The sequence below is a fragment of the Danio rerio genome, chromosome 3 (genome assembly GCF_049306965.1).
Source record: "Danio rerio strain Tuebingen ecotype United States chromosome 3, GRCz12tu, whole genome shotgun sequence".
Classification (NCBI taxonomy): domain Eukaryota; kingdom Metazoa; phylum Chordata; class Actinopteri; order Cypriniformes; family Danionidae; genus Danio; species Danio rerio.
The window spans coordinates 29,382,154-29,396,983 of record NC_133178.1 but is presented as its reverse complement, the minus strand read 5'-3'; the positions used below and the strand labels follow the sequence as shown (position 1 = coordinate 29,396,983).

Genomic DNA, 14,830 nt, shown 5'->3' with positions numbered 1-14,830 from the left:
AAAGGGAGATTGCACTAGTCATTTTTGTCAGCGCAGTAGCAGTGAATGAGTACTGGAATTTTAAAGCATCAAAAAGGACACAAAAGCACCATTTAAAGGGGACCTGTTAGGCTCCTATTATGTACCTTTAGTGTATATTTGAAGTTTAAGTTCAAAATATCCCATAAATATTTCTAATATGCCTGTTTTGATCCATTTTGTTGACTGTCGCTTTAAATTTAAATGGCAGAGCTACAAACAACATTGCTTTAGCATAGCGGCAGATTCAAAGCAGGACTGTTATCTCTGTGGAAAAAATGTGAATGTAACAAGAAGTGGCTTAGAAGAAGGTAGTCTATGGAGACTACTGTTTTCGTTTGTGCATCCTAAAGCTCAACATTAATAATCCTCTTAGTCACTGGCATTATCTTCAGCAGGCACAGTGGCGGATGGCTGCTTCTCACTCAGGGTAGTTTATGCTACAGTATGAGAGATGGATCATCTCTAATGGGACTTTTCCTCTCTGATGGCATGTACAAAGAGAGAATGTCAATCAAAGTGGTTCTGCAGTCTATTTTTATGAAGTGTGATTTAAAAAAATGAATTAAGACATTTTTACCGCTAGAAGCGGACACACAGTTATCACATCCATTAACAAATCATTCTTTCACAAACATCGCAAAGTTTTACAACAACAATTGCTCATCAGTCTCTGAAAAGCGGAAAAAATGTAATACAAAAACATTTTAATTATAAAACAATTTTGTAGGGTATTTTATGCGTTAATACACACTTTCCATTAAAAATACTCTGCTTTTAAACCAAAAATAACATTTCTTACTGTTGTATAACAGTTGAGGAGATTCCCTTAAAGAACTTTGAGTGCTTCGAAAAGCATTATAACAAATTTTTATTATAATTATTAAAATGATTTACACTTTGTTGACAGCATTACTTAATAAGACTCTCACAGTAAACATTTGTTTGTAGCATATTTCAGGGCAACTTTTTTAAGCATAGTTGGTGTGACACATTGTAGGTGAGACACATTATAACTAATAAGGGCAAAGAATAGCCAAACAACATCATACCCGGCAATATTACCCAATATTTGCCCTGTGGTCATCAGCATTAGGGGTGTGCACCTATTCTATACTGGTCTAGCGGTTCTGTTTGATTACTGTTATCCTGTCATAGATTTAATTCAATATCACGATGCATCAGTGTAAATAGACAATACGATGCATCCTTAAATATTATTTATTTTCCTTCGGCTTTACTCAGCGGATGGCCTTTTAGCTGCACACCAGTACTGGGACACTATATATACACACTCATTCATACACATACACTTTATTAGTTTATTCAATTCACGTACAGCACATCTTTTGGACTGTGGGGGAAACCCACGCCAACACGGGGAGAACATGCAAACTTCGCACAGAAATGCCAGCTGACCCAGCTTGGACCAGCGACCTTCTTGCTGTGAGGTGACAGTGCTAACCACTGAGCCACCGTGTCACCCCTTAAATATTAATTTGACTTTAAATATATAAAATTTTTTCTTTAAGTGTAAACAGTCAGATATATGAACTGAAGCTTTAATTTTACCTGCTCAAAGAAAGCACACTTCTTTAATGTATCAAACATCAGTTACGTGATAACGAAATGTTCAGTGTATGGTCAGAGAGTTGGAGCGATAGAGTTTTTTAAGTGTTTAAGGGAAATTTGGGTTCCACTGTACTGTCAGTTTCAGAAAAATTCTGTCCCAGCAAACTCGAAAAGCAGTGTCTGCCCCATTGTAGGTTTTTAAAGTAGTTAGCACATTTTATTACTCACACATGCATCTCGCCTCCCTTGCTATAATATAGTTCCATAACAAATGACATCAGAAAACCATCAGAAAATCATTATCAGTTATGGTCTGTTACTAAACTTATACCAAATTGTCCTCATTTGCACTGTGATGAACCATAAAAATTATACATTTTTGACTTCCATAATATTTCTACACATTTGACTCCCAACAATTCGTCTAAAGACTAAACTGTCTAGGTTCTATTTTAACTTCATTTCCCCCTCACAAATGTAGCCGATATCTCCTTCTTGTTTAGATATTTTACTTGATCTTCCATAAAAATGTCATATGGGTCAAACAACCTGCAGGATTGGATCATTAGGGAAACCTTCCAAATTGTGACACACAGTCAGCCAGGCTTGGAAACAGAGATGGTTATTGAGGAGGAAGATTTGGATGATTTGAAGGGCCCTTCCAAGTGTGCCATATGTGTCAGATATCCAGCCAATAATCCACGGGCATGAAGCTGAGACTAGTAGCTTTCTACATTCCCCTGGCACAGTCAAAACTGAGGTGATTTCTCCTCAGGTCCTCAGTTTGTTGATATACTTGTGGTACTTTTTCCACAGCATGTTAAACGAATTCAGGCTTATACTGATTATTTACCCCTTTATACATATCTGGAGAGAGCAAAATACGTCACAGGAGCTACGTTTTTTTGCAGTTTTTGTTTTTGTGCATCTGCTAGAGGCCACTTTGTCTCCGCCTTTTTCAGATCTCAAATTTCTCTCACAAGTGCCATGCGTGCCTGATGTTCTCGTGTAAATTCATTTGAGGCTGCCGTCAACTGACTGACAGACTAAACAACTGATCCCCCTCACCCACCTCTTTCCCTAAACCCAAAAAATAGTGTTTTAAAAAGCACCGATTGACCCATGCACCCGCTTCAATAAATCCAACCACAGTGTTTTTAAAAGCAATGCAGAAAAAGAAAAGCCATTACGGCAGCCTGATTTTTACCATGTTTTCAGATTTCAGGGTGTCACCCTGTTATTTACTTGTTTATATTGGTTTTTGGCTTTTGTTTTTGTCATACCTGCTTTCTTTACCGTTCTTTACCGGACTCGTACCCCGTTGTTGCGGTCAACAACGTTCAATGAGCTACCAGACAAACTGATAACAGCAGAAAAGCTGTCCATATGGATGTAATCGGTCAGCTGGTAAGCGAGAAAAGTAACTGCATCATACGCCTCGTAGCCTTCGTTTTAAAGATGCAATGCAGCCATACGTATCTCTGGGTACATAATTCACAATCTCTTAAAATGTATATAGGGCTACATTTTCAGAATGAGCTTATGTTGTGTTAAACAGGCAGCCATGTTGTTGCCTGTCCTGCACAAGATATATTTTAAGAATGTCATAGGGGTAAATCAAAGGTTAACTGGCCCAAAACTCCTGTAAGCCTGGCTTTAGTTGCACATCGTCAAAATTCTATAGCTAAGATAGGGAAAAAAAAACGCATAGAGAGAAGCAATTAACAAACTTTAATCACAAAATAAACAACAATACGAAAGAAAGCATATTAAACATCTTTCACTTTCAATCACTTCTCTGCAAATGCTTTAAACTTGACAGAATTTACAACAGAAAACTAAATTAAAATAGAACCTTTATCAGTGTTCATTGTAAACAACATTTATTATAAAAGTCAAGCCTAAACAAATATTTTTGAAATGAACCTAAGACTAATGGTTTGTGGGAAATGCGCTACACAGAGTTTCACTCTCATTCAACACCAATACAAATGTGTGCATGTGCTTTGCTTTCTTGATGTTAATTGCATTTTGCAAGTTGCTTTGGAATGTGAGGCAGCACATTTCAGATAACAATAAAAATGGGAAATATTCAGGAAAATGCACTCTATTGTTTGAAGTGGTTTCACCGAGGAACAGGTTTGGAAAGGCATTAGAGTGAGTAAATGATTGGAGAATATTCATATTTATAGGTGGTGAAAACTATTATTTAAAACCTATTCAAAGCCTATGATTTATGTCTGACTTCTAACCAAAATATTGACATGGAGCAGACAAATGGTCTAAAAGGGTAATTTTCATCATCGGTCCACCTCACTGAGCCATGAGCCTTGGAAAGAGCCTCACTGGTAAAAGCTGCCCGTTCATGTAATTGCGCCTGGCCATTTTTATTTGTATTCACACCATGCCCACCACAGGTGTTATGGTTGGATGCTGTGTTCAGAGTGAGACTGTCCTGTTTACAGATTTAGTCATTATTGCTTAAATTCCCAAGTGCCCAGTGATTGAAATGGAATTGGACTTGCGTTCTGTTTAATATGAAATGGCACAACCGCAGGTAATTGAAATGGCTCTAAGCTCCTTGTGAAAGAATGAAAAGAAATGAAGCCGTTCAGGCTTTCCTTCCTTGGGTCTCCAAACACCCTGAAATCCCCCAAATGGACTCTAGACAGAAGTCAGTAAAAACTCGTCACATATGTTCTGATATCAGTTCATTGAAATAGCCCGTTTTACTGATTTAAATGCAAAACGATGACTTGACAGCTTAAACTGTGTAGATTTTTATTGTAAAATCGTCCCATTTCCCCATGGTTATATCAAAAAGCAAGCATCCATGGATTCTCATCAGAGTGTTCCATTTGTTATGTGAATTGTGATGTTAAATACAGCATTAAATCTCAGAGGTAAACTTGCACAGACTCATTTTCCTCCCATATTTGAAGTTTCTATGACTACCACTTGTCCTGTGTGTGCATGAGATGAGAACATATTTTCTTATTGCTTCATGGGTCAAGAAATAGTCTGTGCACTTAAATCTGCCGTGATGATTCTTCTCTGTCACTTATTACACATGCTTGTCGATGTCCTCGTCTGTTTGGTTAACCTTTTTACATGACCTCAAGTGTTGTTGGGTTAGTATAGTCAGTTTAAGAACATTAATGTTAATGGATGAATTGTTTTTTTTCTTAAAGGGATAGTTTGCTCAAAAATAAAACTGTTTGCAAATCACTATGACAAGATAATCTTGGTGCTTTTTTAAATGAAAGTCATTGGAGCCCAATGTTCCTTTGCAGACATTTTTATTCAACAAAATTATTAGATGTCCTTAAAAGGCTAAACAGTTGTGGAAAGGGAAGGGAGTAAATGATGAGTAAATGCTTTTTATTGGTCAAACATGCTCTTTTTTTTAGGTCAAACATTACTTGCTAAACAATTAACAGAGATAGTTCACCCAAAAATGAAAATTTACCCTTAATTGATTTCAAACCATTATGAGCTTTGTTATTCTGTCGAACACAAAAGAAGATATTTATAAGAAAGCTGAAAACCTGTTTTGTTGGTTTAGTATTTAGTTGGTTAAAAAACATTAATGTAAATGAATTGTCTCTTTTTCTTAAAGGGAAGGTTTGCTCAAAAATAAAAATGTTTGCAAATCACTATGACAAGATATTCTTTGTGATTTTTTTAAAATGAAAGTCATTGGAGCCCAATGTTCTTTTGCAGACATTTTTAGTGAACAAAATTATTAAAAGTACTTAAAATCTAAACATTTTTGAAATGGAAAGGGAGTAAATGATAAGTAAATGCTGTTCCCCTTCGGGGGGAACTTCAGCACTATAAGTGGATTTGATTTGTAAAATCCACGCATTGGGAGGTTCGGTTCAGAAGCTACTCGTCTGAAAGAGTATTGAACGGGCCAATTAAGAATGAATTGGCAGCGCAAGCCTGCGCAGGTGAGCGGCATAAGCAATCAACTGAGTATATAAGCTCACCTGGCGCCAGCAGACGCTATCCTTTTCGCTTCAGAGACTTTCTGATCGAGTCGATGAGGGTTCCTCCTGCTGTGACCAGCGATTCTGAGCGAACGAGAGCATTCTCCCGGTCCAGAGTGTGTACACGCAGTGGCAGACGGTCGAGCTGGGTTTCTCCCTTGCCTGGCGTTCTTTGGGTCCGGTCCTCCAGAGCGGTGCGTATAAAGTTGCAAACTTCACAGAAAGAGCAACACAGTCGTGCAGCACGTCCTTATCAGGACGGCGCTCCGACTGTGCGTTTCTGGATGCGGTGGTTTCCTGTCCTCGGATGATGGGCGCGGGCACTGCGTTACATGTCTGGGGGTCCAGCATGTTAATGCGCTGCTCGCGGGCAGTTCATGTCGTCATTGCGATGCCATGACTGTTGTGCAAGATCGCGGTTAGCCTTTGCAAAAGGGTGAACCACCCCAGTTGTCCCCTGCTCTGCAGCGGGCACTCGGGCAGATCTGAGGGTTTCAGCGAGAGATAATCCGTCGCCCACGGGCCCGCGGACCTCCCGCTCCTCTAAGCGCTCCATCCAAGCTTCGGGCGGGGGAAGCGATCCGTCTAACAGATGGTAGCCCTTACGCCCGATGACACCGGAGACCAGATGTCCACCGCGGCATCGGAGGGTGGGCTTTCATTGTCCGATGATGATCCAGACCCGCTCGCCCCCTTCGGGCTGGTGAGCGCTGTCACTACGGATCCTGAAACGGACATGTTAGCCGTGCTTTCCCGGGCTGCTTCGGCCGTGGGTTGGAGATGGTTTATCCCCCAGCTCCGCGGCCGGACCGACTAGAGGGGCGTTCCCTTCTTCCCGGAGGTGCACAGTAGGCTCACGCGGTCTTGTAAAGCACTTTTTTCTGCTCGTGCTGCGTGTTCCTCCACCCTAACCACTCTTGACGGTGAAACAGCCAGGGGGTATGTGGCGATTCCTCAGGTTGAGTGCGCGATGGCGGTAAATCCGCGCGGCGCCTCTTCTTGGCGGGATCCGCCTCGTCTCCCATCCAAAGCCTGTAAGTTATCTACCTCCCTCGGAGCTAGAGCTTACATAGCTGCGGGCCAGGCTGCTTCCGCCTTGCATGCGATAGCCACCTACTAGCGCTACCAAGCGCAGGCGCTGGCCGAGCTGCACGAGGGTGGGTCCAACCCAGGCTTACGAGCTTCGCACCGCCGCCGACTTAGCTCTTCGGACTACTGAGTCCGCTGCGTGTGCGTTGGGGAGGACGATGTCCACATTAGTGGTCCAGGAGCGCCACCCCTGGCTGATATGCGCAAAGTCGACAAAGTCCGCTTTCTTGACTTCCCCATATCCCCAGCCAGGTTCGGCGACACTGTCTGTGAATTCACCCAGGAATTCAAGGCGGTGAGAGAGCAGTTGGTGGGTGATGTCTTATCGGCGGTCCGTAGCCCGCTCCGCCCGCCGTGCCATTCATACCTGCTCCTCGCCGAAGGCGCCCGCCTACGAGAGCTGCTCCGCCCCCGCACACGCCTCAGGCGAAGCGAGCGCGTCGGGCACCTCGGAAGCAGGCAGCCCCCCTGCCCAGAACGCCGCTAAGTCCGGCAACGGACCGCGAAGCGCCCCTGGGACAGGCCATCTGGAGAAGAGGGAACTTGCTCTTTCCCCGCTGGAGGGCGGGGCCCCATTTCCAACGGCACTTTTTACTGCCATGAAAACATTATGAAAGGGCACTTTTCACTTCCCCAGATGTGACAGCCCGAAATCTGCCAGTCTGGGACGCTATGCTTTCTAGCTTGCAGATTCGGTGCGTTTCGCCAGTGGCTCACGAGCGCTGGGAGGACGGTCTCCTTTCTCCCACCCCTCGAGCCTCCCCTCCGGAGCTCGGGTTTGGAGTGAGAGCAAATATCTCACCTCCAGCTTTTCCGTGGGACCCGCGAGCTTCCCGGATCAGCACACCCACTCCGCGCTGCCCCACTGCTGGTACGTCAGCGATTGTAGCGATGAGTCCATTAGCGAGAGCTCTGCCTGCCTGGTTAGCGCGGGCCAGCTCTTCGCGGTGGCTCATACGCACAATCAGACTCGGCTATGCGATTCAGTTCGCGAAACGGCCCCCCAAGTCACGGGTGTGTATTCACCAGGGTCAGCCCCCTGTCCGCCCCTGTCTTGCGAGAGGAGATTGCTGTCCTCCTGGCGAAGGATGCAATCGAGCCGCTCCCTCCAGCCGAGATGGAGAGTGGGTTTTACAGCCCACGCTTCATCGTGCCCAAAAGAGCGGTGGGTCACGGCCAATCCTAGATCTGCGCGTTTTGAACCGCTGCCTGCACAAGCTGCCGTTCAGAATGCTCACGCAGAAGCGCATCCTCCGGTGCGTTCGTCCTCTGGGTTGGTCTGCAGCATTAGACCTGATGGACGCGTATTTCCATGTCTCCACTCTTCCTCGCCACCGACAGTTTCTGCGGTTTGCGTTTGAAGGTCGAGCTTGGCAATACAAAGCCCTCCCCTTCGGGCTCTCTCTGTCTCCGCGGGTCCTCACCAAGCCCGCGGAGGGTGCCTCAGCGCCCCTTCGGCTCGCGGGCATCTGCATACTCAATTTCTTTACGACTGGCTGATTTTTGCCCTCTCTCAGAGCAGTTGATTATGCACAGAGACAAAGTGCTCTGGCACTTCCACCTGTGGGGGTTTCAGGTCAACCGAGAAAAGAGCAAACTCGCCCCCGTGCAGAGGATCTCTTCTCTCGGGCTGGAGCTGGACTCGGTCACCATGGCAGCGCGCCTCTCCGGAGAGCGCGCTCAGCTGATGCTGTACTGTCTGAGAGAGCTCGACAGTAAAATAGTGGTCCCACTGAAACTATTTCAGAGGCTCCTGGGGCATATGGCATCCGCAGCCGCTTCATGCCGCTCGGATTATTCTATATGAGACCACTTCAGCACTGGCTTCACGATCGAGTCCCCAGACGCGCATGGCAAGCGCGCGCACACCGAGTCTCTGTTACTGCGCTGTGTCGCCGCGCCCTCAGCCCTTGGAGCGACCCCTCGTTCCTACAGACCTGGGTGTCTCTAGAACAGGCGTCCAGTCTTGTTGTCGTTTCAGCAGACACTTCCAACACGGGCTGGGGGGCTGTGCGTTGCGGGCATGCGGCTGCGGACCTGTGGAAAGGTACCCAGTTGCATTGGCATATCGCCTGGAGCTGTTGGCAGTGTTCCTCGCTCTCCACCGTTTTTTTCCGGTGCTGGAGCGGCAACACGTGCTGGTCAGGACGGACAGTACGGCGGCGGTGGCGTATATCAGCCGTATAGGGGGTATGCGCTCTCGCCGCATGTCTCAGCTCGCCCGCCGTCTGCTCCTCTGGAGTCATCCGCGGCTGAAATCGCTGCACACCATTCATATTAAGGCAAGCTCAACCGTGCAGCCGATGCGCTCTCACGGCAGCCTTGCGTCCTGGAGAATAGAGACTCCACCCCGAGTCTGTTCAGCTGATATGGGCGCGATTCGGGGAAGCCCAGATCCATCTGTTGCTTCCCCCGAGATCGCTCATTGCTAGTTGTTCTTTCCCTGACCGAGTGCTCTCGGCACGGATGCACTGGCTTACAGCTGGCCTCGGGGCACGCGCAAATACGCGTTTCCCCCAGTGAGCCTGCTCGCGCAGTTACTGTGCAAGGTCAGGAAGAGGACGAGGAACAGGTTGCTGGTTGCGCCCCTCTGGCTCAACCGGACCTGGATGTCAGAGCTCTCCCTCGCGATAGCCCTCCCCTGGCAGTCCCTTCGAGAGAGCACCTACTCTCTCAGGGACAGGGCACCACCTGGCACCCTCGCCGATCTTTGAAGAGATTTTAGACGCGAGGAAGACTTAGGTAACCTCCGATTGCGGTGGCTAATACCGTCACTCGGGCTAGAGCCCCCTCCCCGAGCGCGCCTATGCCCTGACGTGGAGTCTATTCACTGAATGGTGTGTCTCTCGCTGAGAAGACCCCCGTAATTTGCCAGATCAGCGTTGTGCTTTCTTTACGCCGAGAGAAGCTGGAGAGCAGGCTGTCGCCCTCCACACTCAAGGTTACGTGGCTGCCATCTCCGCTCTCATAACGCGGTGGCTGGCAGCACCGTGGGAACGCATAACCTCATCATCCGGTTCCTCAGGGGCACTAAGCGAATTAATCCATCCCGCCCCCTCTCATGCCCTCTTAGGATCTCGCCCTCGCTATACAAGCCGCGTCAGATCCCTTCGATCCTCGACTCAGTATCTTTCTGTCCCTGAAGACAGCTCTGCTGGTCGCGTTGATATCGATTAGAGGGTCGGGGACCCGGAGGCATTTTTCGGTCAGTGACTCGTGCCTGTAATTGGGCTGGCTTCTCTCACGTCCTGAGACCCCGCCCACGATATGTGCCCAAGGTTCCTACCACTCCGTTTTAATACGAGGTAGTGAGCCTGCAAGCGCTGCCCTCGGAGGAGGCAGACCCAGCCCTTCTTTATTGTCCAGTTCGCGTTTTGCGTATTATCCGGACCGCACTCAGAGTTTAGATCATCTGAGCAGCTCTTCGTCTGTTATAGCGGTCGGCAGCAGGGAAGTGCCGTACCGAAATAAGTTCCCACTAGATTGTGGATGCCTTTCTTTCACTATCAGAGCCGAGATGAGCCGCGTCCCCCGAGAGCGCGTGCGCACTCCACTCGGAGTTTCGCATCCTCTCGAGCGCGCGCACGCGGCGCCCCTCTAACAGACTTCTGTAGAGCTGCGGGCTGGGTGACACCCAACACATTTGCAAGGTTTTACAATCTGCGAGTGGAGCCGGTTTCCTCAAGGGTATTAGGTAACCCTTGGTGATTGAGGAAACAATTCGGTAGGGTGTTGAAACACGCTTGCTGCGCCATTTTCCCTAACACGGAGATACGTGCGCCTTTTTATCTGTCAGTAAAGTTCCCCGTCAGGTGAGCCCTGCAGATTCCTCCGTGGCCCCCAGCACTGACTCAGCGGAGGAGTCACTTGCTGGCCCACTACGTTGTAGGTCTGCCTGCTGGTCAGCCCGCGTTTTGGGTAAAGGTGCCTGCTATGCGTGATCCCCACTAGGCGATCCAATATGCTTATTCCGCCACGGTTAAGTCCCCCCCCTGGGCGGACCCGTGTCTTCCCTCCCCGCTAACCACTCTTTTGCTATGCGTACTCCCCCTTTTTAGGGCTAGTCCATATGTAAATTCTGCCATCTATCCCCCCTCGGGTAACGGATGGCCTCCGCAGCGTCCTCCCTATCGGGATTGCACGCTTCCCAACGTACTGTCGTATTTCCTAGAATTATCTAGATGCTCACGACTTCCCAAAAAATATATCTAAATCCGTAAAACTTCTGTTGAAGTAGGATAAATTAGGGCCAGGGACACGTTGGAGGACCGCGCCCCCCATGATGCGGGTGCGTCACGCTTGCTTGACTATCTCCTCATCGGGGGTGTTGGTAAGGTGCAGTCATTATGGCGCTTTCAATGGGCTCCCAATGCGTGGATTTTACAAATCAAATCCACTTATAGTGCTGAAGTTCCCCCCGAAGGGGAACGTTCGAGGTTACTAAAGTAACCCTTCGTTCCCCGAGGAGGGGAACGGAAGCACTATACTCCGTCGCCATAATGACTGTCCCTTAGCTGTTGAAAGTCTCTTCAGCTTAAAAAGGATAGCGTCTGCTGGCGCCAGGTGAGCTTATATACTCAGTTGATTGCTTATGCCGCTCACCTGCGCAGGCTTGCGCTGCCAATTCATTCTTAATTGGCCCGTTCAATACTCTTTCAGACGAGTAGCTTCTGAACCGAACCTCCCAATGCGTGGATTTTACAAATCAAATCCACTTATAGTGCTTCCGTTCCCCTCCTCGGGGAACGAAGGGTTACTTTAGTAACCTCGAACGTTTTGGGTCAAAGATCCCTTGCTAAACAATTAAGGGGACAGTTAACCCAAAAATGAAAATCCACTCACCCTGAAATGGTTTCAAACCATTATGAGCTTCTTTATTCTGTTTATTTATACAAAAGACCATAAAAGAAAGCTGAAAACCTGTAACCATTGACTTCCATAGTAGGGTCGGTGCTTTCTTTCAAATATTTTCTTTTATGTTCAGCAAAATGACAGAAAATCAAACAAGTCAGAACAAGTAAAGGGAGAGTAAATGATGACAGAAATTTCAGTTTTTGATGAATTACCTCTTTAAAATTAACTCTTTTTTTTTTTTTTTTTTTTGGAAGCGTAAGTTCAATTTGTGGAGCGATGTCAAAATTATAACACTGCTAAAATGAATGTTAAAATGCATGCTAAATGTTTTTCATATTTTCGTTTTATTAAATAGAACAATATTCAATCAGTTCTCGACATTTGGTCACATTATCAAGTTCTGACATACTGACTAAATATTGGTCATTAGTTTAGGGGAGTGGTGCATTGAATCCTGCATTTTGTGTCATGAAAGATACGCTAGAAGCAAAGTCCAAAATTACATTTGCATTTTAAATTTGCATTTTGCATTCATTTATTTAGCAGAGGCTTTTAGTCAAAAGCAGCTCGCAGATGTGAACAACACAAGCAGTTTGAAGAAAACAATACAAATAGCATTACTATTCCAACTTTACAAGGACAATTTGCATCTGGCAAGCACCAAATAGGAGTAAAAATTATCTGGTAAGTTAAAAAAGAATACCAGAGGCTGCTAATTTGTTAGAGACTGCAATATAACATATACACTTGTCAGCCACTTTATTAGGTACACCTGTCCAATTCCTCATAAATGCTAATTTCTAATCAGCCAATCACATGGCAGCAACATGGATGTGCAGCCGACAAACCTGCAGCAACTGCATAATGCTTTCATGTCAATATGGACCAAAATCTCTGAGGAATATTTCCAGTACCTTGTTGAATCTATGCCACAAAGGATTAAGGCAGTTCTGAAGGCAAAAGGGGGTCCAACCCGGTACTAGTAAGCTGTACCTAATAAAGTGGCCAGTGAGTGTATATTGTAAAATTGATTGGCATTCTGACCCCATCTTATATAAGCAAAGTCAAAGACATGCATGTTTGTTTTCGCTTAAGAAAATATCTGATACATTTACCTACTGATCAAAAGCTGGAAAGCACTAAGGGGAGCACAGTTTATGATGTTATTTGCTGAATGCATTGCAAAAAAAGTGACATGCATAGCTGAGCAGGACGGGCAGCTTACCATAGTATTAATTAATGGGAAACTGAGGGAAGCTGCCCGAGGCTCTTTAAACTCTTCTGTACTCACAGTATGGCCCATATGTGCACTACAGCTGAAGGGTAGTCAAGCTGTCAAGCATAGAGTAACAAGGTGAAACAGACTATTTTTAACACTGGGTCTCTGTCTAAGCCACGGTCAGTTACCGCTTAGACGTATAGCATGGATTAAACATTTCCATTTGGATTTGCTGCTGAAGATATTTTCAATTCACTTTACTTTTTTTTTTATAGTACAGTGCATTTAGGTGCTCAGGATGAGACTTGAATGTGACCCTCACATTTGATTTCTCTACTACTGCAGGCCGTTGAGTTGAAGCGAGAGTGAAATGATTGTGTGAATGATTGTATGGAATAAGAATGTTTAGAGAGACTGTGTTTGTAGATTGGGCCACTATTGTAGTCACACCAAGTTAGAATGATCATGTGACACTGAAGACTGGAGTATTAATGCAGAATTAGCATATGTATTTTATATGTATGCATATTTATATAATATAGCTGTTTTTTGTATTTATTTAAAACTCTAGAAATGTAAGCTCAACAAAGTAAATCCTTGGTGTAGCTTAATTTAATTATGACACACATTTTCACTCATTTGAATCGTTTTTTTCAACTCATTTTAGGCAAATGGAGCCCAAAAGCAAAATTACTTTTGAACCAATGATGTCAAATCATGTTCATTTGAATTACTTAGTAAATTAAACTTGCCTGGTCCACAGTCTACATACTCTTGTTGAGCCAATTAATCTTAATCACTTAATTTAGAAAACCAATTTTCTGGTAATTATTGCAGTTCAAACATAACTATTTAAGTCATGATTGTTGTTGACCATTCTTAGAACTAGCATTTGTACATTTATGGCTCACAGAGTGAAGAAACAAACATTAATGTTGTTATTTAAGCTGCAACCCCAAACTAAAAACTCAAAACCTTACATGCAACTCTTCTAAATCTTCAAATTAAGTGGAAACTAAACTCAGTCTACACCTACATTTAATTTAATTGTTAACATCCTTATAATGCAATCAACTGCCCTGGTATAGTTACAGCTACACAATTCTAACATCCCTTCAACACAAAACAATTAAAGTGATAGTTCACCCAAAAAAGAAAAATCTGTCATCATTTACTACTTGTTTCAAACTTTTAGGAGGACTTTTTTAAGAAGGTACTTTGAAGAAACTAGAAACTGTAACCATTGACTTCCATAGTATTTGTTTTTCATAGTAGTGAAATCAGTGGTTACAGATTTTCAATTTATTATGTTATTTTGCGTTTAACAGAAGAAACTCATAACTTAGTCAAGACTTGCTCCAAGATTATTGGTTTACCTCTGAGGAGTCTAACAGAGTTGCATGAATAGCACGTATTAGGGAAAACTTAAAGTGTGATAAGAGATGACTCCCATCCTCTGAAGCCTTTTTTTTTTGTTCTCTTGCCCTCTGGAAGAAGGTTAAGAAGAATTAAATGCTCTTCCAACAGATATAAATTTACCTTTGTTCCAGAGGCAATAAGGCTTTACAACAATACATTTTAGCAAGTTTTAAATTTACATTATTAAAACATCTGGGTCTTTCCTATGTTTTTTGTATTATGAAGCTATTATAAAGCATGCTGGATTGTGTGTTTTTTTTTTTTTTTTTTGTAAGTGATTTGTCTCTTTATGTGTTTGTTGTATCATTAAATGCTGCTACCCTAATCCAATTGCCCCTGGTGGGGTTAAAAAAGTTGTTAAACTTAAACTTATAAAGGTTTAGAAACACTTTAGAGTCTATAAATAGTAAGCAAATTTTCTGTTTTTTTGCCCTGTGAAATTTAGGTGGATTGAACATAAAACAGATATATTGTTTAAAAAATGGACTGAAAATAAACTCATTTTAAACAAGTATTGTACACACACTGGCCACTTTATTAGGTACACCTTACTAGTACTGGGTTGACTCCCTTTTGCCTTCAGAACTGCCTGAGTCCTAGATTCCTCAAGGTACTGGAAATATGTCTTAGAGATTTTGCTCTATATTGACATGATAGCATTATGCAG

At 44.4% G+C, this 14,830-nt stretch overlaps 1 protein-coding gene across 3 annotated transcripts in view; it reads left to right on the top strand.

Annotated features, from left to right (window-relative positions):
* syt3 (synaptotagmin III) overlaps window positions 1-14,830 on the top strand; it is a 111,144-nt gene that overhangs the window by 15,656 nt on the left and 80,658 nt on the right. The gene's annotated exons all lie outside the window — the stretch shown is intronic.